Source organism: Cryptomeria japonica, chromosome 5, assembly GCF_030272615.1.
Source record: "Cryptomeria japonica chromosome 5, Sugi_1.0, whole genome shotgun sequence".
NCBI lineage: Eukaryota > Viridiplantae > Streptophyta > Pinopsida > Cupressales > Cupressaceae > Cryptomeria > Cryptomeria japonica.
Genome location: NC_081409.1, coordinates 871,811,580 through 871,837,304, shown reverse-complemented (window position 1 = coordinate 871,837,304; position 25,725 = coordinate 871,811,580).

The window sequence follows — 25,725 nt, the reverse complement described above, 5'->3', positions numbered from 1 at the left end:
AGAGAAGATTAACAAAAATAAGGAGGGTAGGGTGGAAGGAGGAAGTGGACTTCCTAGTAACCCAAAAGATATAACAAAGGATGATAGGAAAGCTAGTCCTTCCAAGGATACTCTTCAGAAGGAAGTTAGAAAGGATGAAGATAATGTATTTGAGGTCAAAATAGTCAATGGATTTGAAGTTTTACAGATTCAGGAGGAAGAGAATGTAAGAATAGAAGAAATTCTTGAAGAGGGTGAGATTGGCGACATAAATGAATTACAACATGAGGCTCTAAAAGATACAAAAAATAAAAGTAATAAAGTGTGTCCAAAGGACTTTGAAGGTCAAAAAGTTATCTTTGAAAAAAAGACCAAGTTTGTATCTCTTCAGGTTAACATTAGCTCTCTATTTCAGAGTGTTGGAACTAAATCGCCCACCTTAGAGAATAGGAGAACCTTGGAATAATAAGCAATCTGCATATAAAGATGAAGATGATGAAGAGATAATAGGAGTGGGAAAAAAGAAAAACAAGAAGACAGGTTGTTCTAATGGGGTTAAAACTAGAACCAGGTCTAAGGTAGATATTGGTCTTTCCAAATCCCCGCAGGGACGTAAAACTATGAAGTGGCACAAGGACCAAGAGAGAAAACAAAACATAGCTGATGGAAGGCAGCAAACCATTTTAGGAATCCTACTCCCAGGTTTCCAAATGAAGGTAATTTCCTAGAACATACAAGGCCTAAATGGTCTCTATAAACAAGATGTATTAAGGAATTTTATCAGAGATCATAAGTCGGACATCAACCTAGTTTAGGAAACTAAAATGAGTAAGGAAAAAGTTAAAAAATTAAAATTCTTTAAACATGGGGGTATTTGTGGTAGCAGCTCGAATGGGGTGTCAGGTGGGGTGGCCATATTCTAGAATAAGAAAACTATTGATGGAGATTTGATCGATGAAGATGGTAATATCATTTCTATGAGAGTTAAATGTATTGCTGAAGGATAGGAATGGGTGGTTACCAACATTTATGCTCCGAATTCTAAAGCTGCTAGGAGTAAGTTTTGGGACAAAATTCAGCTAAAAAGGGGGTTTTTTTCTCAAGACAGTTGGCTTTTGATGGGAGATTTCAACACCCCTTTGCAAGAAATTGACAAATTTGGAGGAACTCAAGCTCAACTAGATAGAAGGATTAACCTTATGGACTTCATCAATGCCAATGCCTTGATTGATGTTGATCTTTCTAGAGCTTCCTACACTTGGTCTAATTGAAGGGATGGAGGATATCTTATTCAGGTAAGGCTTGATAGATCCCTTATCACTCATGACTGGGTCCTTAAGTATATATGCTCTTTGTCTGTTATTAACAGAATAGGATCAGATCATTATCCCATTTCTTTCTCTACTGATTCTATTAAGGGAAAATGTTGTGTTCCATTCTAGTTTGAAAAAATGTGGATTTCACACCCTTCCTTGGAAAATTCCATTGCCAAACGGTGAAATATTAATGTGGATGGTTCTACCATGTTCAAAGTTGCTAAAAAATTAAGGAACACCAAAGATAACATTAAGATCTAGAACAAAAAGGTTTTTGGAGATATTTTTGAATCCAAGAGGAAGTTGAAGGAAGAATTAGAACATATTCAAAACTCAATTCAGAAAGATGGTTATAAGATGTACCCCAAGGCTAAAGAAGATGAGGTTCTAGCCAAATTACACAACACAATATCAAGAGAAGAAATCTATTGGAGGCAGAGATCTAGGGCTATTTGGTTGGAAGCCAATGATAGAAATACTAAATTCTTTCATATTACATCTATGAAGCATAAAGTTGCTAGAAGAATCTCTAGATTAATTGTTGATGACGAAATTCTTCTCAAAGATGATGACATTGGTGATGAAGTTGTTAGGTTCTTCTCTAACCTCCTTATCGATAGTAAGGATATTGACATTGTTAAGTAACAAGACTTGGTTGATAGCATTCCTAAGATTATTGGACCTCATCAGAATAAGATATTATCTTCTATCCCTACAACTGATGAAATTAAAAAAGTTGTTTTCTCCTTTCAAGGGGATAAGGCTCCAGGTCCAGATGGCTTTCCTATGTTTTTCTTTCAGGAATATTGGCATATTGTTGGGAAGACATGACCAATGTTGTCAAAGAATTCTTTGGATCTAGAAGAATTCTTAAAGAAATCAATTCTACTTTTATTTCTCTAATTCCTAAGGTGGCTGGAGTTGATTCTATGGGAAAGTTTAGGCTAATAAGTCTTTGTAATTCTTTTTACAAGATTATTTCAAAAGTCCTGACTTCTAGATTGCTAGCTGTTCTCTCCTTTGTTATCTCTAAGGAGCAAAAAGGATTTGTCCCAAGTAGGCAGATTTTGGATTCTATTATTCTTGTGCATGAGAATATCCACTCTCTTAATGCTGCAAACAAAGAGGGATTTCTTATAACGTTAGATCTGGCAAAAGCCTATGATAGAGTGGAATGGCAGGTTCTTTTCAAGGTCATGGAGGCAAGCCAAGTTGGATTGATGAGAAGGTTATTAAAATTACTAGAGAATTTCTATCTACTACAAATTTTTCTATTCTTATTAATGGATCTCTGACTAGATTTTTTAAATCTTCTAGGGGTCTTAGGCAAGGAGACCCTATTTCACCTATTCTTTTCACTATCTTGGTGGAATGTTTGAGTAGAATGATTCAAAAGTTGAAAATGAATTGTAGACATCTAAAAATGGTCAATGCTTGTGAAGTCATACTTTAACATTTGCGCATTGCCTTATTTTAGGGTTCTTTCATCGCATTAACATTTCTTCTATGTTGTGCACTTGGTCTTTAACATTTGCAAGCTCTGAGCCCTTCTTTTGCATTCCTCATTTTTATCGCTTTCGAATTAGGTCTTCTCGATAGCAATCTTGAGTCATGATTTTGGTCGATCTTATCTTGTCGTATCATGGTTCGTGCTCATTTATCATCATTTTGGACATCATCAATCCTAATCGATGATAGAATTAGGGTTTTGTCCTCTTGTCAATCTTTCAATCATCTTTAGCTTGTTAGTAATCATTTGCAATTATCAACTTGTCAATCTCGTCATTTTGTGATCGATTCGTCATCGATCCTTGTCCTTGTCAGTCTTGTCATTTTGTGATCAATTTGTCATCTATCCTTGTCCTTGTCAATCTTGTCATTTTACGATCGATTCATCACCGATCCTTGTCCTTTTCAATCATGTCAATTTGGATCGATTAGTCATTGTTCCTCATCAATTAGCGCCTATCAATTTGATCTCCTTGTCAATCTTGGTCAATTTGTCATTGATTTTTGTCAACCAATCTCAATCATTTATCAACATTGGTCCTTTGTCAATTAGAATCATGATCGAACCTACATTAATTTCTTGTTGTCTTGACCTAATTACTTGTCTTCTTATTTCTAGGGTTTTATGATTTGTTCATTTAATCCTTTTCTTCTTCTTTGCGGGTTAAATAAATCTATTTATTTAGTCCTAGGTCTCTTTTATGAATTAATTAATGGATGAAAACCTATTAATTAATTCACCTAATTTCTATTTCATCTTTTTCCTCAATTTTATAATTTGCTAATTTCTCCTAATTCCTAATTTCTTTTTCTCCTATTTTCTTTAATTTTTCTAATATTTCCCCTAATTTCATTCCCTCATTTTCTCCTATGTTTATGCTTCCATTTGTTGCAATCATGAAGGCTATTTTCTCTCTTCCCTTTTGTCATGGGAATGGCATTTTAGTCTTGTCATAAATTGTCATACATCTTGCATAGCAACTTGTCATAATTTGTGCATAATTTGTCATACACCTTGCATAGAAAGTGTCACACATTTGTCATAATTTTGCCATTCTTGATTTGAATTTCCTTTCAAATCTCTTCATGCTAATCTTGTCCTCTCTCCAATTTGTCTATAAATTGGATGATTTTCTTCAATGAAAGGGGAATCAATCACATTTTTGAGTAACCTTATGCTGCGAATTTCATCTCTCAACAACTTGCTTTCCACTTGCATTTTGCACTTGTAGGTGAGATCCACATCAAATTTGAAGGTGAAAGGAGAACAATGGAGCCACATGAAGGAGATATCTACATCGATTTGCTTCGATTTCATTTGATTTGAATATCTTGTCTTTATGTCTTCATTGATTGGATTTAGGATTGCTTTCATAGCAGATTTAGGTTTTGTGGTTGTCCTAATTGCTATTGTTTTGATGATTTTCAATTTCCTGATCTATATTTTCTGGTGAACCTGATGTGAACTAACCCCTTATCCATGTTTTGAGTTCTTTTGAGCTATTTGCAGGTGAAAAACTCAAGAAACAGCATGACTCGGAGCTCTTTGGACACTTATGTGCCTGTGTTGAAGTTTTCTGCGCCTGTGTTTGAGTTTTCTGCATTGGTGTTGAAGTTTTCTATGCCTGTGTTAATAATTTTGTGCCTATGTTGAAGTTTTATGAGCCTATGTTGATTGGTTATGTGCCTATGTTGAGGCATTCTGTGCCTATGCAAGGCTAGAAACAGAGGTGAAATCAGTTGTTTTTACTTGCAAATTTGTTTGTTTTCATTCTATTTCTTGCATTCTAGTTTTTCTTTGGTACTAATTCTCTATGCAACATCTTGGCGTTACATGTGATGAAGACTAAAAATGCAACTACTAATGAATCTTATGCAGGATGCAGTCAAAGGCTCTCATTAAAACATCTTGCTTGCGATTTTTAAAGTAGTCGCACATTTCATTTCTTAAAGGTTAATGAACACCATGCATGCTTTGTCTGTTTTTAATTTGATTGCATGTTTTAACCCTTAGAACTAGGCATGCCTCCCAATTTGCCTGGCACTTCGCACAGGCATTGGTGAGAGGGAACAACCCAAAGTGGTGATGGGCTAAAGCCAAGCTCTTCCGAACCACTCTAAATAACTGTGGATGCAATGAAAGTTGTAGATAATGGGTGCTGGAATGGTATTGCGATGATTTATTCACTGGATCAATACCCACCCAAATGGATGCCCTTACTAGAATATCTTGTTTTTAGATGCCAAAATCCTTCTATCTGTTGGCTCAGGCATTGTGATACGCGCATGCCGAAGACACCTCTCATGTACTCCTTAGTTAGAGATAGCAAGTTCTTGGGAAGTAATGCCCTTTGAACTCGAAGCTTGGTATGCCCAAGAAGTGAGTGCATTGTAAGGGGGAGCCAGTGCTACCAAGCATCTAGCTATCCGGCTGAGGGTTGTATTTTATGGTTAGAGGATTCAATAGATATTGCCCTTGCCAGCCATAGGATTTGTTGTGAATGTGCTTGATTGTCTTGAGTCAAAGTCAAACAAACATTTTATCTTCCATGATTGTCAAAGGTTAAATCAAAAACAAACTTTCAAAAGTGCTCATAATCAACTTGGGTTTTCAAAATCAACAACCTTCAATTCAAAACAAAATCCAAACAAAAGTCCAAATTTTTCCAAGTATTCATCCAACATTTGAACATGGCTTGTCAAAACATTGAATATCTTTGTTTCAAAATTCATGTCACTTTAGGCTAGGTTTTGCATAGTCCAACTTAGGTCCTAGGGCATATTGTCATCTCCCTTCATTTTAGTCCTTTTCATTGCAAGCATCCTCATTTTGCACTTAGGTTCAAAATAATTTCCCTAAGTTTGCATTTCATTGTCATATCCAAGCTAGATTTCCATTTAGGTGACATTTGTGCATTATCCTTGTCATGCTAAAATTAGGTCTTGCCTAGGTTGCATTTTGCATATTCCAAGTCATTGGTCTTCGCATATCCTTATCATTGTATTGTCATCTTGTCTTGGATTCATCTTGTCATATCATATCCTTAGATCATTTTCATGTCATATCCTAAGTCATTGTCATAATCATTGCCTTCTTGAATTTAGTCTCAAAAATTTGGTTTGTCAAACTTGAAAAATCAAAACTTTGGATGATACCCTAAGTTGTTGTTAGGGAGTCTTGACCTTGTCTAAAATTTGTCCTTTCATTAATATCATTTTTTTCAAACCTAGCTTAGTATCCAAGCATATAGGTGAGACATTGTCAATTTGTCCTTTTGTCATTTGTTCCTTTGTCCTTTAAGGTCTTGGCTTCATTTCAACTTCCCAAGGTTGAGTCTTTAGGTTTGCATTCCAAAAAGTTTGTCCAAATCTTGAAAAACAACAAAAAACGTAGGTTGCATTCTTACCATAGATTGTATTTTCATCTATTTAGGTTGCATTTAGTTGCATATCATACATCATCCTTTAAAAAAAAAAAAAAAAATCCCAAAAATATTGCATTTGCACAGTGACATGCCTGTTGAAACAAGGTCAAAATCTAAGAAGATGGGTGAACCAACATATCAACCCATTGACAACATATCAAACTCACAGTTTCAACCTAGTCAAACAATACAAATTGAAGGTTCGCCAAACACATCATTACCACAATATGGAATGGTTCAACTTGGACCACCTCCATTATATGAGCCAGTGTTTGTACCCATGAAACCGGGATATGGGAGTGTTCCACCAACGCCAAGGGAAAATGCACCTTTTGACTAGAATCAACTGAACCTTCAACATGAAATTCAAACTCAAACATTACATGAGGAACAAACTCTTTCACAAGGATTTGGTTCAGATCAAGGCATTCAACAAGAAATAAATACAAATGTTTTACCAGATTCTTCATCAGATTTTGATGCTTCCAATGATGTTGATATGCTCCTTAAAGATCTGAAGGTGACAAAAAGGATGGATAAATTCTTGAACAAGGTCTTTAAGATGTTTCCACAAAAATATCTTGATATGATGAGTAATGTGACCTCCTCAAATGAGAAAACTAATGTGCAAAAACAACAAGGCGGTGATGTGTTAAGTTTCTCTACACATCCAAATGAAGAAAATGTGCAACAAGAACCTCAACACACATTATTGAGTAAGCGTGCTTCAAAAACTTTGACAGTGACTATTCCACAAAAGTCAACATTTGAAACAATAAACAATACATTGTTTAATGCAACACCTTTAACACAAGATCAAATGATGGCCACACAAATGTTGACAGGTGTCCCTCAACAAGAAGTGATTCCTCAAATACCTAAAAGTGGATCCAAATCTAAGATGCAAGAAAGCTTTACGACTGGAATGCCTGATCTTACGAATGTTCAAAACAATTCTACAATGCAACAAAGTTCATATGTTCCATCAAGTTCAATACATTTGGCAAATACTCAAGTACCCATTATGCAAAATATTGTGACAGATCCTTTGATAGTGGCAACACAAAGAGCCACAAATAGTGGTGTGCATGAACAACAAGTGTTGCAACAATTGAGGAATGCACAAAAGGAACAATCGAATGCACAAACAAGCAATGCACAACAACAACAATATCGCATTCAACAACAAGTTGCAATGTCTTCTACACCATTACAAGTCAATTCAAACTTGCAACCACCACAATGGATTGGACAAACAACACAGCAAGTCAATGCAAGTGCCATACCCCATCTAAAGGAGAAGCAACAAAAACCTCCCAAACAAAGTTTTTGGCAAATGATGGGATTTACATCAGGACAACAACAATTGGCACAAAGTCAATAAATTCTGATTCATCAGCATCAACAGCAACATGTGCCTCAATATGTGCCAGGAAAAACAAGTTATCATACATCACAACCACAACTGATGTCCATGCAATATCAACAACACCTTCAATTGCAATATCAACCAAGGCTACAAATGATGATCCCATCACAAGAAGCACAACAAAAGGGTCAATGTCAAGGCATGGTACAATCACAGCAACAAGAGCTATATCAAGAACTTTATATGCCAGAGACACCAAAGACAGCAATTTTAGAGCATCAACAACCAATGGAGAGCATGATGTATCGACAAAGAGTACACCCAAGAATGAATGATGAACTTCCAAAATCTTTTCTATCTAACACAATTGCACAACAACTTGAGAAGTTGCAATGACAAATCGATGCATTGCAAACCAAAGGGACAAAGAAATTATACATAGATCGAGATTTATGTCCTAATCCATTTGGCAAGAGCTTGTACATGCCTCCCTTTCCTAAGCATTTTGAGGCACCTAATTTTGAGAAATATAAAGGGAAAGGCAATCCAAAAGACCATATTCAAGCATTTTTCATAGCATGTACTGAAGTGAGCTATGAGGAAACATATCTGATGCACTTATTCGCATGAAGTCTCACAGGACAAGCCATGGATTGGTATTCACATTTGCCAAGGAACATAAAGACATGGCCAGAATTGGCTCAAAAGTTTATATCCCACTTCGCATTCAACATTGATAATGAAGTGACCATGTCAAATTTATGCAACACAAAGCAAAATCAAGGTGAACCATTAGTGACTTTCTTACAAAGATGGCGAAGCTTGTACTGTCGTTCTTCCCTAGATATACCTAAAGAACAACAAGTGAACTTATTTATTCAAAATTTGGTCCTAGAAATGATGTATGAGCTCAAACTGAAAAGTCCTAGTACCATTGAGAAGCTCATTAAGAAAGGGATGAACATTGAAAATGCTCTTGTAGCTAAGGGACTCATTAAGCTCAACAAAGACAGTGACAACACAAACAATTCAGGGGACAAAAATAGATTTTGGTACAAAAACAAGAATGTCACTAATGATGGAGTTGTCGATGCAAGAGCAGTGAATGCAAATCAACCCAAGTTCATGATAAAGAAATTGAGTGCTCCTAATATGTTGGCTATGAAACAAAATTAGACATAAGCAAGAAATGTTATTCAATAGCTGCAATACCAATAGTATAATCAACAACAAGGTCAGCAACAAAGCCAGCAACGAAAACCTTTCAGATCAAGGGATGGGCCTCCTCAACAGTTTATGCCATTGGGAGAGCCTATTGAATTAGTAATGAAACAATTGATACAAGCAAATTTTATCAAGTTACCAGATGTCAAGGATGAACCATTGGTAAAGCCGCATTGGTAGAATGATAATGCATATTGTGAATACCATTAGTCAAAAGGACATAAAACTGCATTGTGTTTTCAATTGAAACATATGATTCAAGACTTGTTAGATCAAGGAGTAATTGAGGTAAACCCACCCAACACAACCTCTAACACTGATCATACAATTTTCAAAACTCCTTTGCTTGATCATGACAAGGGAAAAGCATCTTCTTCAAACTCTACCCAAACAACGAATCTTAATTATGCAAATACTAGTTATAACAATGTCATCAATTGTTTTCAAGCATCAAATGAGTATGTTTCCACCATAAGAATAAAGGGACAAGGTCCTTCTTGCATAGTCACCACTCGTCGATCCAAAATAGTCTTGAAAGGAGCTCCTGCGATTCCTCCCAAATCAACTCCTACGAGTTAGTATAACCTCCTAGATCATCTAGGAAAGACACCTCCACAAATATCAATTCTTGAGTTATTGAAAATGTTCCCTATGCATTGCGCAGTCCTAGATAAAGCTTTAAATGAGTCCACTGTCCCCACAGACATTGATGTTGACTAGTTTCAAGCCCAAATTGGACATCTCATTGTTTCCCAACATGTTGCCTTTTCTGATAATGATATTTCCCCTGATAAGCCCCCTCATAATGATCCTTTACATCTTGAAGTCTTTGTCCATAATTGCAAGATCCGATGAGTCTTGATAGATGGCAGAGTAGGTCTTAACATCTATACCTTGAGAGTAGTCATTGGTCTTGGTTATACAGAAAATGACATTGATTCTTCCAAAAGAATAACAATCAAAGCATATAATGATGTTGAGGGCCCATCTAAAGGGGTAATTTCATTGCCTATCAGAGTAGGTCCAGTGATAGAAAACACTTTCTTGTAGGTCCTAGACCTCGACCTCCCATACAATATGATTCTTGGCCATCCGTGGATCCACGCAATGAAAGAAGTTCCATCTACTTATCATCAGTGTTTAAAATATCCTTACAATGGGACTGAGATAACAATTCTAGGAGATCGTAATCCATTTCAATTTTGTGCTAATCTAAAGGATTCCCCACAGCAACAAGTCCTAGTCAATAGAGAGGCCCACTCACATAATTATGTGGATCCTAATAAGTTGTTAGATGTTGTCAAAGGAAAATTGAAGATACAGGACCAAGGATGTGGAGAGTATTCAATGGCTCAAACATTCCTCATTGGGAATTTACCAAGATCTCCAAAATCACATGGCAAACCACATTTGTTGCAAAAGGAACCTAAGACAGTCATTCAATATCAACCCCCCACTACATTTACAAAATGGGGTGAACTTAACAAAGAAACTTTGGATGATGATGTAACAGATTGGCTTTATAAGGATCAAACTGATACACCACCTGTCAAATTGCCAGTGGAGCGGTATGGAAAAGGGTTTACTATAATGCAAAAAAAGGGATATGATGGCTACAGTGGTTTGGGCCCTTACAAGAAAGGAAAACTAGAACCTATTATACCTAAGATGCGACATCCAACTTTAGGGTTAGGTTTTGTACCATTGCGAATTGGAACCTCGTCTACCAAAGTGACCATGTGTGGAAAGGGGCATGACTCTAATGATGAAACAACACCTGAGGATATCCAACCTGAAACTGATTCCAATGAATGGGAGTGGAGTCCCTTTTCTTCTAGCTCCTATGCCCTTGAAAATGTTTTCCTTGACTCTGATGATTTGCCCATGGAAGACAAACATGAAATAACCCCCCCTCCCAAAACATTTCCTAATGCTTGGATAGAGTCATTCTGGGACCCAAGCTCTGAATCAGATACGAGCAGTTCAGACAGTGATACCATGAACATTTTTATCCTTACCATCTTGGCCCTAACTCTCCTTGAAACCGATGATGACATGGCCCTTGTCTATCAACAGCTTATCCAACATGACCAACAAGAACCACTCAAATTGGATTGTTTTCAAAATGACAAAGCAATTGCAGAATTCCTTGGACTACGGGAAGGCATACCACAAGGTGATCATAAGGCAAGGTTTGCTATTGATTTAGATTCCACAGCATATATTGGGGAGTCAACTCCATCTTCTAGTCATAAAAATGAAATGGCCGAAGAGATAAATTTGGGTACACCTGACAACCCTAAGGTCATTCATTTTGCTGCTTCTCTATCAAAACAAGAAAAGATAGATTTTGTCAATTTCTTTCTCAAGAAGAAGATCAGTTTTGCATGGTCTTATGCAGATATGCCTGGCCTTGATCTAGAATTAGTCCTTCATCACTTGCCATTAAAACCAGATGCCAAGCCTGTCAAACAAAAACTCAAAAAGATGCATCCCCAGGTGGCTCTCTTAGTTAAAGTAGAACTCAAAAAATTATTAGATGTGGGCTTTATCAAACCAATTGATTATGCAGATTGGATTTCAAATTTGGTACCAGTTAGCAAAGTAACTGGGGGCATCAGAATCTGTACAGATTTTAGGGATCTCAATAAAGCATGCCCTAAAGATGACTTTCCACTGCTGAATATAGAATCATAGTTGACATGACTATCGGATATGAGATGCTATCATTGATGGATGGTTTTCTGAATATAATCAAATTTGCATTGCTCCTAAAGATCAACATAAGACTGCATTCACATGTGCTTGGGGTACCTACTACTGGAATGTGATGCCCTTTGGCCTTAAAAATGCTGGAGCAACATATCAAAGAGCTATGACAACAATTTTCCATGATTTTATGCATACTTTGATGGAAGACTATGTTGATGACCTATTACACAAATCCGTCACAAGAGATAGTCATCTAGTCATCCTTGGCCCAATATTTGATCGAATGGAAACCTACAAGCTCAGACTCAACCCAAAGAAATGTGTCTTTGGTGTCACAGTTGGCAAATTATTAGGGTACATTGTTTCTCATAGAGGCATAGAAGTAGACCCAGAAAAAGTTACAGCAATAATGGATATGCCTCCTCCTTCCAATCTCCATCAACTAAGAAGTCTGCAAGGGAAGTTACAGTCAATCCATTGGTTTATAGCTCACTTGGCAGACAAATGTCATCCCTTCCAACATTTATTACATAAAGGTGTCACTTTTAAATGGACTGAGCAATGTCAATCAACATTTCAAACTCTCAAGGATTATCTGATGTCACCACCTATTATAATGCCTCCTATAGCAGGGAAGCCATTCATATTGTATATCTCTGCAACTGAAACAGCACTGGGAGCTCTCTTAGCCCAACAAGATGAGAAAGGAAAAGAATGGACTATTTATTATATCAGTCAGACACTAGTGGGCTATTAACTGAATTATTCAACTATTGAATGGGCATGTTTAGCAGTGGTATTTGCAACATAGAAGCTTCGACACTATATGTTAAATCATCAAACATTGCTAGTTGCAAAAATTGATCCCTTGAAATACTTGCTTAGTAGGGCAGCTTTGACAGGTCGCCTAGCAAAGTGGGTTATGATCCTAAGTAAGTTTGATATTGAGTACATTGAGAGAAAGGCAATAAAAGGACAAATCATAGCAGATCAACTTGCAAAGGCACCTATTCATGATGATCATCCAATGTTGATAGATTTTCCTGATGAATCAGTATTTGCTCTTACTTCTTCTAAGGAATGGCAATTATACTTTGATGGATCTCACACAAAGTATGGGTTAGGAGCAGGTATATTGTTTGTCACCCCTCAAGGAGATGCTATCCCAAAGTCATATAGGATCACTTTCCATTGCACCAATAATATTGCAGAATACGAAGCTTTGGTCATAGGACTCAAAATAGCAATCCAATGGAACATTACACATTTGCAAGTCTATGGAGATTCCTAGTTAGTCATCCATCAAGTGAATGATGACTATGAAACAAAAGATGAAAAGCTTCTTCCCTACAAGCATATGGTGGATTTCTTTAAGACAAAATTTACTGATATCCATTTCAGTCAAGTTCCAAGAATTCAAAACAAGTCAGCAGATGCTATGGCAACTATTGCTTCCATGTTGAATATGCCCCACAATATGGACAGATGTAAATTTTTGGTCGAACAGCTGTTGGTGCTTTCTTTTGAAATTTTGACAACAGATGTGATGTGTGTTCTTGTTGGTCCTAATTCCCTGTGGTACAATGACATCTATCAGTATTTGAAATCCCAAACTTTACCACCTAACCTTTCCTCTAACCAACGTCGAGCCTTCATATGCCAAACTGCCAAATATGTCATCATCGTAGACACCCTTTACCATCATTCCTTTGACCACACCCTCCTCAGGTGTTTGGATTTTGATGAGGCACAAACATCTTTACACGAGGTTCATGATGGCATATGTGGGGGCCATTTCAATGGTCTGAGTCTAGCTAAAAAGTTGGTTCATGTTGGATATTATTGGCCCACCATGGAAAAGGATGCTCGTGATTTTGTCAAGAAATGCTACAAATGTCAAATACATGGAAATTACATTCATGCGCCAGCTCGAGAACTTCACTCTGTCATATCTTTGTGGCCCTTTTCTCAATGGGGATTGGATCTTATTGGCAAGATTCACCCGACATCTACAAACAGCACAAATTCATCATCACAGCCATAGAATACTTTACAAAATGGATCGAGGCTATCCCTATGACCTATATCACTAGTGTTCAAATTTCAAAGTTTCTACTAAATTATATCATATGTAGATATGGGGTTCCCCTTGCAATAGTCACAGATAATGGCCGTCCATTCAAAAATAAAGATGTCAAGGAACTCTATGAAAAGTTCCGCATCCAACACTGTTTCTCCAGTCCTTACTGTCCACAAAGTAATGGTCAAGCTGAAGCATCAAATAAAACCATCATTAAGATCTTGAAAAAGGTTGTCAATGACGCTGCTTGAGATTTGCATGTATGGTTGAATCCAACACTATGGGCTTATCGCACTTCCATCCACACAGCTACTGGCGCAACACCTTATTCCTTTGTGTATGGTGCGAAAGCCATTTTATCCTTGGAAGTGGAAATTCCCTCTTTGCGTGTTTCCCTGCAACATTTGATTGATGATGAGATGCATAAAGTCTCTAGGCTGCATCAGCTTGAGATGTTAGATGAGAAATGTCAGACAGCCCTAACACATTTGCAAGCATATCAAAACCATCTCTGTCACTCTTATAATAAGAAGGTCAAAGGGCGACACTTCGAAGTGGGAGATTTGGTCCTAAAGGTGAACCTGAAGAATACACAATCTACTGACATCATCAAAGGAAAATTTGAGCCTAATTGGGTTGGGTCTTTCATAGTTATTGCAGCCTATGGTTCAGGGGCATATCAGCTTGCAACCCCAGATGGTGAACCTCTGTCAGATCCTGTAAATAGCATGCACCTTCAAAAGTACTGGGCATAGTTTTTCTATCAGCAGTTCTTCAATATGATCCTAAAAAAAACAAAAAAAAAATCAAAAGCTCAAAAACAAAAAACAAAAAAATCAAAAAGTCAAAAAACAAAAAAAAAATCAAAAGCTCAAAAAAAATTAAAAAAAATTAAAAAGTAAAAAAAATAAAAATAAAAATAAAAAGCCCAAAAATACAAAAAAATCAAGAAAATGAAAAATTGAAAAGAAGAAAAAAAAAAGTAAGAAAAATAATTCGCCCTCTAGTGAAAACCTGGCAAATAGGTGCTTTGGGCAAGTACAATGGTGAAAACCTAGCAAACAGGCACCATGTGTAAAAGACTATTGCTCTGTTATCTATCATGACTCCTAGCTGTACTTTCCCCCCCGCAGGTTTATCACGATTATCCTTGCCTTGACCCAATGTTCTATTCCAGGCCTATGATTGGTCAACATCATTATCTTGCATACTCAGGTTTCCAGTCCTTGTGCATATGTTTTGGTCCTGGTCACTGTATATATCTTTCAAATCTCTTCATGCTAATCTTGTTCTCTCTCCAATTTGTCTATAAATTTGATGATTTTCTTCAATGAAAGGGGAATCAATCACATTTTCGAGTGACCTTATGCTGCAAATTTCATCTCTCAACAACTTGCTTTCCACTTGCATTTTGCACTTGTAGGTGAGATCCACATCAAATTTGAAGGTGAAAGAAGAAAAATGGAGCCGCATGAAGGAGATATCTATGTCATTTTGCTTCGATTTCATTTGATTTGAATATCTTGTCTTTATGTCTTCATTGATTGGATTAGGATTGCTTTCATAGAATCTTTAGGTTTTGTGGTTATCCTAATTGCTATTGTTTTGATGATTTTCAATTTCCTGATCTACATGAATAAAACCATCAAAGGGTTGTAACCCTCTTCTTCTAATGTCTCCTGTACACATCAATGGTTTGTTGATGATACAATTTTGTTGGGATAATCTTCTATTAGTGAAGCCGCTGCCTTCAAAGGTGCTCTTAGTTCTTATTCCCTGGCTACTGGACAACAAGTTAATTGGGAGAAATCTTCTATTTACTTCATCAATACCTTTTTATTGAGGCAGTAGAGGACTGCTAACATAATTGGCTGTAAGGTGGAGCTACTCCCCTCTACTTATTTGGGTCTCCCTCTTGGTTTGGCTCCTCCAAACTCTTTTTGGAATTCGTTAATTGATAAACTCAACAAAAAATTGGCAGCTTGGAAAGGATCTATGCTATCTCAGGCTGGTAAGATTTAGCTTCTTCAAGCTACTCTTCAGAATTTGCCTATTTATGCTCTTAGCTTGTTTAGTATACTAGTTAAATTTGTTGAAGCTTAGAAAGAATTCAAAAAAGATTTCTTTGGTCTGGTGTAGAAGATAAGAAAAGGATAGCATTGGTTTCCTGGGATAAAGTTTGTAATCCTAAGAGCAATCGGGGGTTAGGTATTAAAGCTCTCAAACCTTTCAATAAAGCCTTGCTTGCTAAACAGATATGGAGGTCTTTTGGTATTAAGAAAGATTGGAGTAAGGTTTGGTTTGATAAATACATACATAACCACCCAATTCATTCTCTTCTCTATTTTGAAGATATCCCTGCTAGATCTTTTATAAAAGTTGCTAAAGCTGGAGTTGGAGGGGTCCTTGGCAAAGGTGATAAAATCAGGATTTGGGAGGATGTCTAGATTAAAGATGAACTTCTTTTTAATTATGATTGCAGCCAATTCATTGAAGAATGCAAAAGGAGGTATGGTTCTATGGTTTGTAATTATTGGAAGGAGAATAAATGGGTCAGACTTGATGCAGTTTATGTTGGATTTTCGTTACTCCCATATGATTTGTTGTCCTTTTATGTTAGTAAATATTTTGATGATGTGTTCCTATGGAAGAGCAATCCTAAGGGTAATTTTACTATTGCCTCTGCTTATAAAAAAATTGTTACTCAGGCCTGCAACCCAATATGGACTAAAATTTGGAATAGATTCCTTGTTACTAAAGTTAACATGTTTTTTTGGCTTGCAACTCACAACAAGATTCTTGCCATTGATAACCTGGCTCAAAGAGGATTCATGTTTACTAATAGGTGTGAGTTATGTAAGAAATAGGCTAAATCTCTGGATCATTTGTTTATTCATTATTCTTTTACCTCGTAAATCTGGAGTAAAGTTTGGCTACAATGGAAAGTTGATTGGGTAATGCATAATAGTCTTAAAGAAGTCAGCTAGCAATGGATCTTCCCTACCAAACTTCCTATCATTAAGACCCTCTGGTCCTTTTTCCTTCTTATGACCTATTGGCATATCTGGAATGAGAGAAATAATAGAATTTTCAGGGAGGCTACGTGTTCTTCTCAAGTGGTTTTTGAAAAGATTTGCAAGGCTATTAAAGAAAACATCAATACCATTCACAAAAATAACAAATAGTGTAGCTATTTTATGATGAATACTAAGAGGGAGGGGTGAATTGGTATACCAAAAAACACTGAACTCAAACTTCTAAACATTTTAGTAGATAACCGGTATGACAGATTCACTAATAAACTAGTTAAGATAAATGTAAACCAAATAGAAAACAAAGCATTCTCCACAAAAGCACAATCAACATAACACAAGATGTTTTGACGTGGAAACCCAAATGGGAAAAACCATGGTGAGCAAAAACTCACAAGTAACTATCTACAGAATACAAACCAAACTAGTTAAGGTCAGACTGATTAAGGTCATGCAATGTTCTTCACCAGAACAGATCCCGTTAGGAATCTAGATCTCTATTAGAAGATAAGCCTTGTTAAAGACTACCTTGTGAGAGGATTTCAAATTCACAGTTGTGAACCACCTTGTTAGAGGATTTACAAAGGCTTTTCTAGGCCTACTCGGTTAAGGGTTTCAGACTTGTCGAAGATGTGAATAATCAACAAGTGAGTGATCTAGATACTAGCACAGTATGCTTGGTTAGATCCTTGATAGCTCACTGTTAATGCATTTCAACATTACTTCAGTCTTCAATATCTCCACACTCCTACTCTTCACATAGACCTAATCTTCTCTTCTATAATCGCACATACAAAATCTCATCATCATCTAAAACCCTAGACATGATGTCCTTATAAAGGAGTCTGATTTCATGTCGGTCCAATAGGATTAAATTACAATTTCCTAGGTTTAGTGCATCTAGACACATTTGGTAACACAACACAAAATCACTGCCAAAGTGTTGGTGGATGATAACTCATCACAGAAATAATGGTTGGTAACTCATCACACAGTAATACTAGTTCATACAATTTACTGATTACCGGTTGTCAAAAATGAAGACTAGAAAAATGTTAACTACTAATTTGTTCCTTCATATCGATTGAGATCCTCAAACCGCTTGAGGTATTCATACCACTTTAGGTCTTCAGTCAATTTGTGACTGGTAAACATCTTCTACAAAACACCGATAGTCTAAAGACTATAATACATAATACCAATTGGAACAAATATCGGTTGAGCATAACTCATACATCAAGAAAGTTTACACAATGCAAGTGTGTGTCCATCAATGACAACCACAAGATCATCAAAATGCCAACAATCTCCCCCTTTGGCATTGATGGAAACACTTAGGAAAATTTTGACATCTAAGTGTTTTTACAACAAAAATATGCCATTTGCAAAATTACTCCCCCTAAGCATATACACTATCCCTTTTGCAGAAATTACAATGTATACTACGCCCTTAAAGTGGTAACATGAAAGTATACATAATCATTCACCAAAATTTTAAATACTACTCCCCCTTTGCCAACAATGACAAAATACTACAAAATAACCCCTATTTCTCATTATCATTAAAATTGAGTAAATTTTTATGACAATAAGGAATGAAACTTGTCAAAAACCAATTTAAAATCCTATAAAAAATTCTTCATGTCTAATGACCATGACTCAAGTAATGAGGTAGCAACCTCACTTTTGGTCTGCATCTAAGATACATGTTCTTCCATGGCATCAATGGTACTCATCTCTTGAGTTACCATTAGGGATTCCAGATTGAGAAAGCACTTCTGAAGAATTTGCAGTCAAGGAAATAAGACCAGTTGAAGCTCCTGCAAATCTCTTGACTAGTTGTTGATCTCCACTTCTATCCTAGCAGACTAAAGCTGAAAACGATGAACTGTTTGTCCATATGTAGTGAAGGAATCATATGGCATCTTGAAGTTGCTTATGTATGTCTACAAATCTGATTGGAGTTTCTCTCTTTGGGTGAGCACATCATCGCAGAATAGATGGGGTTGGTTGATTTTGCTCAACAGTCATTTTCCCTCATCCATAGCAACACTTATGTCCTTCTGTTGTTTCTGAAGTTGAGACCGGAGCTCATTTAGTTTCTTAACTAAGGTAGTGTTGAGGGCCTTTTCATGCTTCTTCTTTGCATTTGCTTTAGCAACTTCTTCCAGGCATTGGACCTGGTCCTCTACAACGGTACATAGAAGTTTCAGCTTTGATAGAGAGGAATCGGTACTGGGAAGGTTAGTACCAGGAATCAAACTGGTGAGAGTGTCAACCGCAGTTTGAATAACATCTTGTTCCTTCTTCCTCCTCAATGCTTCCAACCATTCCTATGCAAGATTTATGCTTTGAAGAAGCTCTGATTCATATGCAGATTGGAGATCAATAGGACTGGCGATGTCAGCCGGTTTGGCTTGAGTGTCGGTTTCCTTGGGAGTCTCCGCTTGTTTGGCTTGTTCTAATTCCTTCTCCTCTGCTGCTCTTTTCTTGTCTTCTTCTTTCTTCTTTTGTTCCTCTTCTTGCTTCTTCTTCAGTTCTTCCTTCTTCTTATCTTCTTCCTCATTTTTCTCCTCTTATTTCCTCTTCTCCGCTTCTTTCGTCTTCTCCGCTTCTTTCCTCTTCTCCTCTTCTTTCCTCTTCTCCTCTTCTTGTTTCCTCTTGTCTTCTGCTTTCTTTTTCTCCTCCTCTTTCTTTTTCTCTTCCTCTTTCGTTTTCTCTTCTTTCTTTTTGGTAGGTGACCGCTTGGTCACTTTTGGGCTGGTTAAGGTAACAAGTGTCGATACCGATGGCACTACCTTGTCCTTTTTCATTGTAGGATCTTCAACCGGTGTTACCCTTTCCAAGTAGGTGTCGGTTCACTTTTTCTTTGCATTTAAGGGAGAGACAATCAGGGTAGAGGCATACCCATCCAACATGTCATACATTACCTCATACCCCATGGGTTCTACTGCTTCCTTTCTCAGCTCTACTGCTTTCATTATGCATTCATCTACCTTTATGATAAAGTAGATGCCATCTTCATATTTCTATACAATATCTCTAGAAATCCTCATCCTTTGGCTCATTTTCCACCCAAATTCATCAGAATATTTATTCAAAACCTTAGGATATCTGGTTCCTACCACTTGGAGACTTTCCCTAATTTGTTTAGTAACCGGTTGGTTAGTAGACCATTGAATATCACCTACTCCAAGAAAATAGCCTTGAAAGTAGAAAAATAGGCCGACCAAGAGTTGTCCAAACCTAAACCTTAAAGCATTATCCTGTTTAATGGACTTTAGGTTCAATAGTAGTTGCGTCTGCAAATAGGTACACAAATCAAAAGAGGCATCTTCCTTAATCATTTTGTAGGCGACATTCACTGTAGCAGCAAGGACAAAGTTTATTCTGCTAGCATAAAACACCCAGTAGTCGATCACCATGCAGGTATACTTAACCAAGTCATCTTTGATGGGATTGACAGTCATTCCCCATTGGTCGCTCAAAGAATCGGTGAGCTTAGTCATTTCAGTCTTGATGACCTTCCTTAAAGATGGCACCTCACCAATGTTACAGAAACTGGTGATGACATGAATTGCTTCCGGTGTGATATCATGCGTCCGCTCGAGGTACATTTTATCATCATGTACTCTGCTCAAGATAATTCGGATGTGATCTTCCATGAACTCTTCAAGAAAATACACTACATTGTTTAGTTTCTTCCTCTCTAGGATGCTATATTCTAGTTTGATTTTCTTGTCATCCCCATAGAATAGACCTAGCTGGGAATGGATCACTAGGGATCCTAGGTCTTCCAATTTGCAATCAATGTAAGATGAAATATCTTCCTCAACTATGACTCCAGTGGGTATTTGGGATAGGGCATTGTATTTCATCTTCTTTTGAATAAAGTTCATTGATTCTATAGGTGCACTAGGACTAGAGTGCGATGCAGAATCCATGATTAAATGATAGACAAAAAATTTGAGAAATACCTTCACACTTTGAAATTTAGGATTTTTGCAATGTTGCTCACAACACACCACTTTGGTTGCTGGATTATCACTTTGATGTTCTTCACCTGATTGATTGAAAATGATCTCTAGATTCTTATGCAACATTATCACTCTGCACTTGAAAATTATTCACTCGCAAATAGATAAGTGAAAATGGCGTCAAAAATCCCTTTTAAACGATCTTTCACCTACCATAATAAATGCTCCACCACTAGGGTACAAACCCTAATTTTGCCTTTTACCACTTCAAAATCTTTTGTCAAGTGATAGGTAATGTATACCAGTTAAGGTCTTTACCAATATAAACCAGGGGTTCAAATATTTCACCGATATGCTCCCCCTAAGCTTTTCTAAAGCTCGGTTTGCCGGTTCAGAGACTTCCACACTAGGTACAGAAACTGGTTCATCTTGTGATACTTCTTCAGGTTTCTTTTTCCATTTCTTATTCATTTCCACTTGAATGGTTTCAACATCAATCTTCCCTTCTGGAGTGATTGATATATCATCTAGTAGGTTCTTCCTCATTCTGCAGGTTCTGGCAGTGTGTCTCGATTTGTTGCAATGATAGCATACCATTCCAAATGATCTCCATGGTCCATTGTTCATTCTACCATTCTTCCTTATGAATGTTGCAGCAATGTGACCACTACCATGATAGATCAAATAGGTTTCTCTCCAACTGGTTGCCGCTTGATAGCCACCACCAGTTGACTAATGGTCATAGGAATTATACCGGTTTGGATTCCGGTTCACAGTGGGTTCCAAGATAACTCCTTGAGTCCTTGGAGGGTATCTCCCAGTGCTGTGCAAAACAAACCTACATTCAAATGCTCTATGCCCAAACTTTTTGCATGCATAACAGCTTCCATTGAATTTATTGGATCTAGGCTTATTGTTTAGAAAACAAGGAAAGTTATTGTAGGCCTTATTTCTACACACATTAGTAGTATGTCCTTCCTTGAGACAATTAAAGAAAATAGGTTTAAACTTTTGCTTACCTTTATCCTTTGATGTTGGTTGCTTCTTTGATGCTAGATCTTTTGTTCTAGAGGTCTCACCTTCCTCATAACCGGAAAAACCAAGTCCAGTGGTATTCTTTATTGGTTTTGCTTATTCAAGCTTTTTCTCTAGCTTAGCAATACTCTGATTGAATTTGGCAAGTATCTCCTTTGTCTCAGTGAGTTCTTTGGAGATAGAAGCATTGGATTCCTTCAAGGTTGCATTCTTATAAATATCCATGTTTAGTTCACCTTGCATTTCTTCTTTTTCCACTTTACTCTCTTGGAGATGAGCAGTAAGGGCACTGATTTCTTGCTTTAGCTTAGAGATCTCATGATCTTTGTCTTTTACCAGATCTTCAAATTTCCTTCAGTTCTCAAGCTCTTGACACATTCTGATAGTCAGTCCTTCTAGTTCCCTTCTCAAGTTTGCATTAGATTCATTTAGTTTTTCAACTTCTTCAACTAGGGCATCAATGTCTGCTTCATCAAAAGAACTATTTTTAGTAAGATCCATTAGTTTCTCAGCATTCTCTCTTCTTTTTTCCAGAGAGGATTTATACTTGACTTTGAGTTTATCATAGGATTTCTTAGTCCGAGTGAGACGATGAGTAAGTTCCCTCATAGTGTATTCCCCCATATCTCCTTCCAAGTGGTTAGACTTATAGAAAGCTTGGCTCTGATACCAATTGATGAATACTAAGAGGAGGGGGTGAATTAGTATACCAAAAAACATTGAACTCAAACTTCTAAACAATTTAGCAGATAACCGGTATGATAGATTCACTAATAAACGGGTTAAGATAAATGCAAACCAAATAGAAAACAAAGCATTCACCCACAAAAGCACAATCACCATAACATAAGATGTATTGACGTGGAAGCCCAAATGGGAAAAACCACGGTGAGCAGAAACTCACAAGTAACTATCTCTAGAATACAAACTAGACCAGTTAAGGTCATACAATGTTCTTCACTAGAACAGATCCTGTTACGAATCTAGATCTCTGTTAGGAGATAAGTCCTATTAAAGACTACCTTGTGAGAGGATTTTAGATTCATAGTTGTGAACCACCTTGTTAGAGGATTTATAAAGGCTTTGCTAGGCCTACCCGGTTAAGGGTTTTAGACTTGTCAAAGATGTGAGTAATCAACAAGTGAGTGATCTAGATACTAGCACAGTATGCTTGGTTAGATCCTTGATAGCTCACTGTTAATGCATTTCAGCATTACTTCAATCTTCAATATCTTCACACTCCTACTCTTCACATAGACCTAATCTTCTCTTCTATAATCGTACATACAAAACCTCATCATCATCTGAAACCCTAGAAATGATGTCCTTATAAAGGATTTTGATTTCATGTTGGTCCAATAGGATTAAATTACAAGTTCCTAGGTTTGGTGCATCTAGACACATTTGGTAACATGACACAAAATCACTACCAAAGTGTTGGTGGATGATAACTCATCACAAAAATACCGGTTGGTAACTCATCACAGAGTAATACCGATTCATACAATTTACCAATTACCGATTGTCAAAAATGAAGACTGGAAAATTGTTAACTACCGCTTTGTTCCTTTGTACTACTTGAGATCCTCGAACCACTTGAGGTCTTCATACCACTTTAGGTCTTCAGTCAGTTTGTGACCAGTAAACATCTTCTGCAAAACACCGATAGTCTAAAGACTATAATACATAATACTGGTTAAAACAATATCGGTTGAGCATAACTCATACATCAAGAAAGTGTACACAAAGCAAGTGTGTGTCCATCAATGACAACCACAACATCATCAAAATGCCAACATTTTAACATGACTGATAATCAGAAAAGCATCCTAAGTGAATAGAAGTTGATACACAAGGTTTGCAAATCTGATATGAAGAGTAGGAGAGATAATGTTGTTTGGAGGTTCCCTATTCATGATTGGGTTAAAGTGAACTTTGATGGTGTAGCTAAAGGTAATCCTGGGAAGGCTGGAGGGGGAGGAGACATCAGAAACTCTTATGGTATTTGTGTTGCTACAATTGCCTCTCTCTTTGGAGTTCAAAATAATCATGTGGCAGAAGCTCTGGCAATGTTAAAATGTCTCCAACTTGCTCAAAGTTTTAATTTTAAAAAAATATGGCTGGAGGGGGACTCTATCAATATTATTCAGGCTATTAAAGGTATTAGTTCCCCTTCTTGGAATATTCATAATATCATTGATAATGCTAAAAAAATGTTAGATGCCTATGATACTGTGATTATTACCCATACATTTAGGGAAGGTAACAGGGTAGCTGATTTATTATCTAATGAGGGGGTCATTTTAGAGGAGGATAATAAGTATATCAGAGAAGTTTCATGTAAGAATGGAGTCTGTGAGAAATTATTATTTGATAGAGTCCATGGTACATGTTAATTTCATTATTACCTTTCTGGGTTCGGATCTCAATGACATTTATTGGAATGACGTGGAGTGTCAGTTGATTACTTGTTTAATGCATTGTGATAATGAGCACCAGTGTGATGGGCCTAATCATATTAAGTGTTGGTTTATATTGAATTTCTTAAAAGACTATTTGAACAACAAGAAAATCACCTTGCTTTTTTATTCCAGTGTCTTATTTCTTCAGCATTTGGTTGCTCTATTGAGGGTTTCAACTTGAATAGCCATTACATTATGGGGGGAAATCTTAATCGCAATGAGCCTTCTAGCTATGATAGCTGGAAAAGCGAAAGGAAAATATGGAGAAGGTTGCACAGATATGGATTCACTGATTACATGGAGAAATTGCACGGGAGTAAGAAGTCTATTTCACATGGTTTTGCCAAGGGCTAAAATAGTAATAAAGTTATTCTATTTGGCTAGACATGGAAGCTAGATGAAGATTTGGTGGCAGAGGTTACATGATTGCAGAAGGAAGGCATCAAATTCTATAGAGACCGCAAGTTCTCGGTGGAAGCTACCAAGAATTTCCCTAAAAATGATGAAGAAAGGGCTCGACTCGCTAAGAAGGATAATGTGTCCTACTACCTCCCTAACCAGGTAAAATCTTTTTGGTAGAAAATGTTGAAAGTTTTAATGCAATACCTTACAGTTGATGGAAGGTTTTCAAAAGTTTACAACTACCACTTTGTCATCCTTAACCATTTTCGCCATGGCTAGAAGATTTTGTTGCCTTTCTATTTGGCTTCTTCCCTTAATGATAGCCTTACCGACCATGCCAAGAAACCTAAATCCTACCCCATTTCTCACCAAGGCCTTATTTTGTTAATTTATAAGCATTTGAAAGGTAAAGCTAAGGCTAATAGGGATGACCCCTTTGTGGAGAATGCCCACATTTTTGAGGGTCATGATGGCTCTGATTTTGATGAAGATTATTATAATCTTCCTCTGCATAATAAAATGAGGGTTAGTGATGAAGCTAAAGAAGACATAGAAGAGAATGTTGGTTCTGAGCAGGAACAGGGGAAGGAGGTAGAAGAAGAGGTGGAGAATGAGGTTGAGGGCGAGTGATGTAACCAGTTAAAACATAATAAATATAACAAAGAATAATCAGAAATAAACACAAGTCTAGATCAAATGTTCTTCATTCTTCTTCTAAAACTCCAACCATTCTGCCATTACAATGAAAAAGTCCCTATTTTAAACAATCACCAAAAAATTCCTTTTTGGGCAGATTTTTACAAAATCCAAAAATTGCCATTTAAGGAAATTTTCAAATCTATCCCAAAAATCATGAAACATTCTAGAAATATAAAAACCATTCCTATGACAAAAATTAACAACTTTCTAATCTTAAAAAGATTATGAGCTCAAAATTAACTTAAAAACCAACTTTCTAAAAAATCAAAAAAAAGAGTAAAAGCCAATTTTGAGACCTTAGATGAAGGAAACCGGCCCTGGAAATTTGAAGTTTTGGGGCCCTTATCAAATTTGGTTCATTGGAAATCCAATCAACTCCTCAAGATCTACGTCCACATAAAATTTTAGACCAATTGGACAATTGAGTCAAAAGTTATGACCTTGCGAAGTCCTTGCATCAACGAGGAAGGGGATGAGTAGAGAAAAGAGGATGTTGAAGAGCCA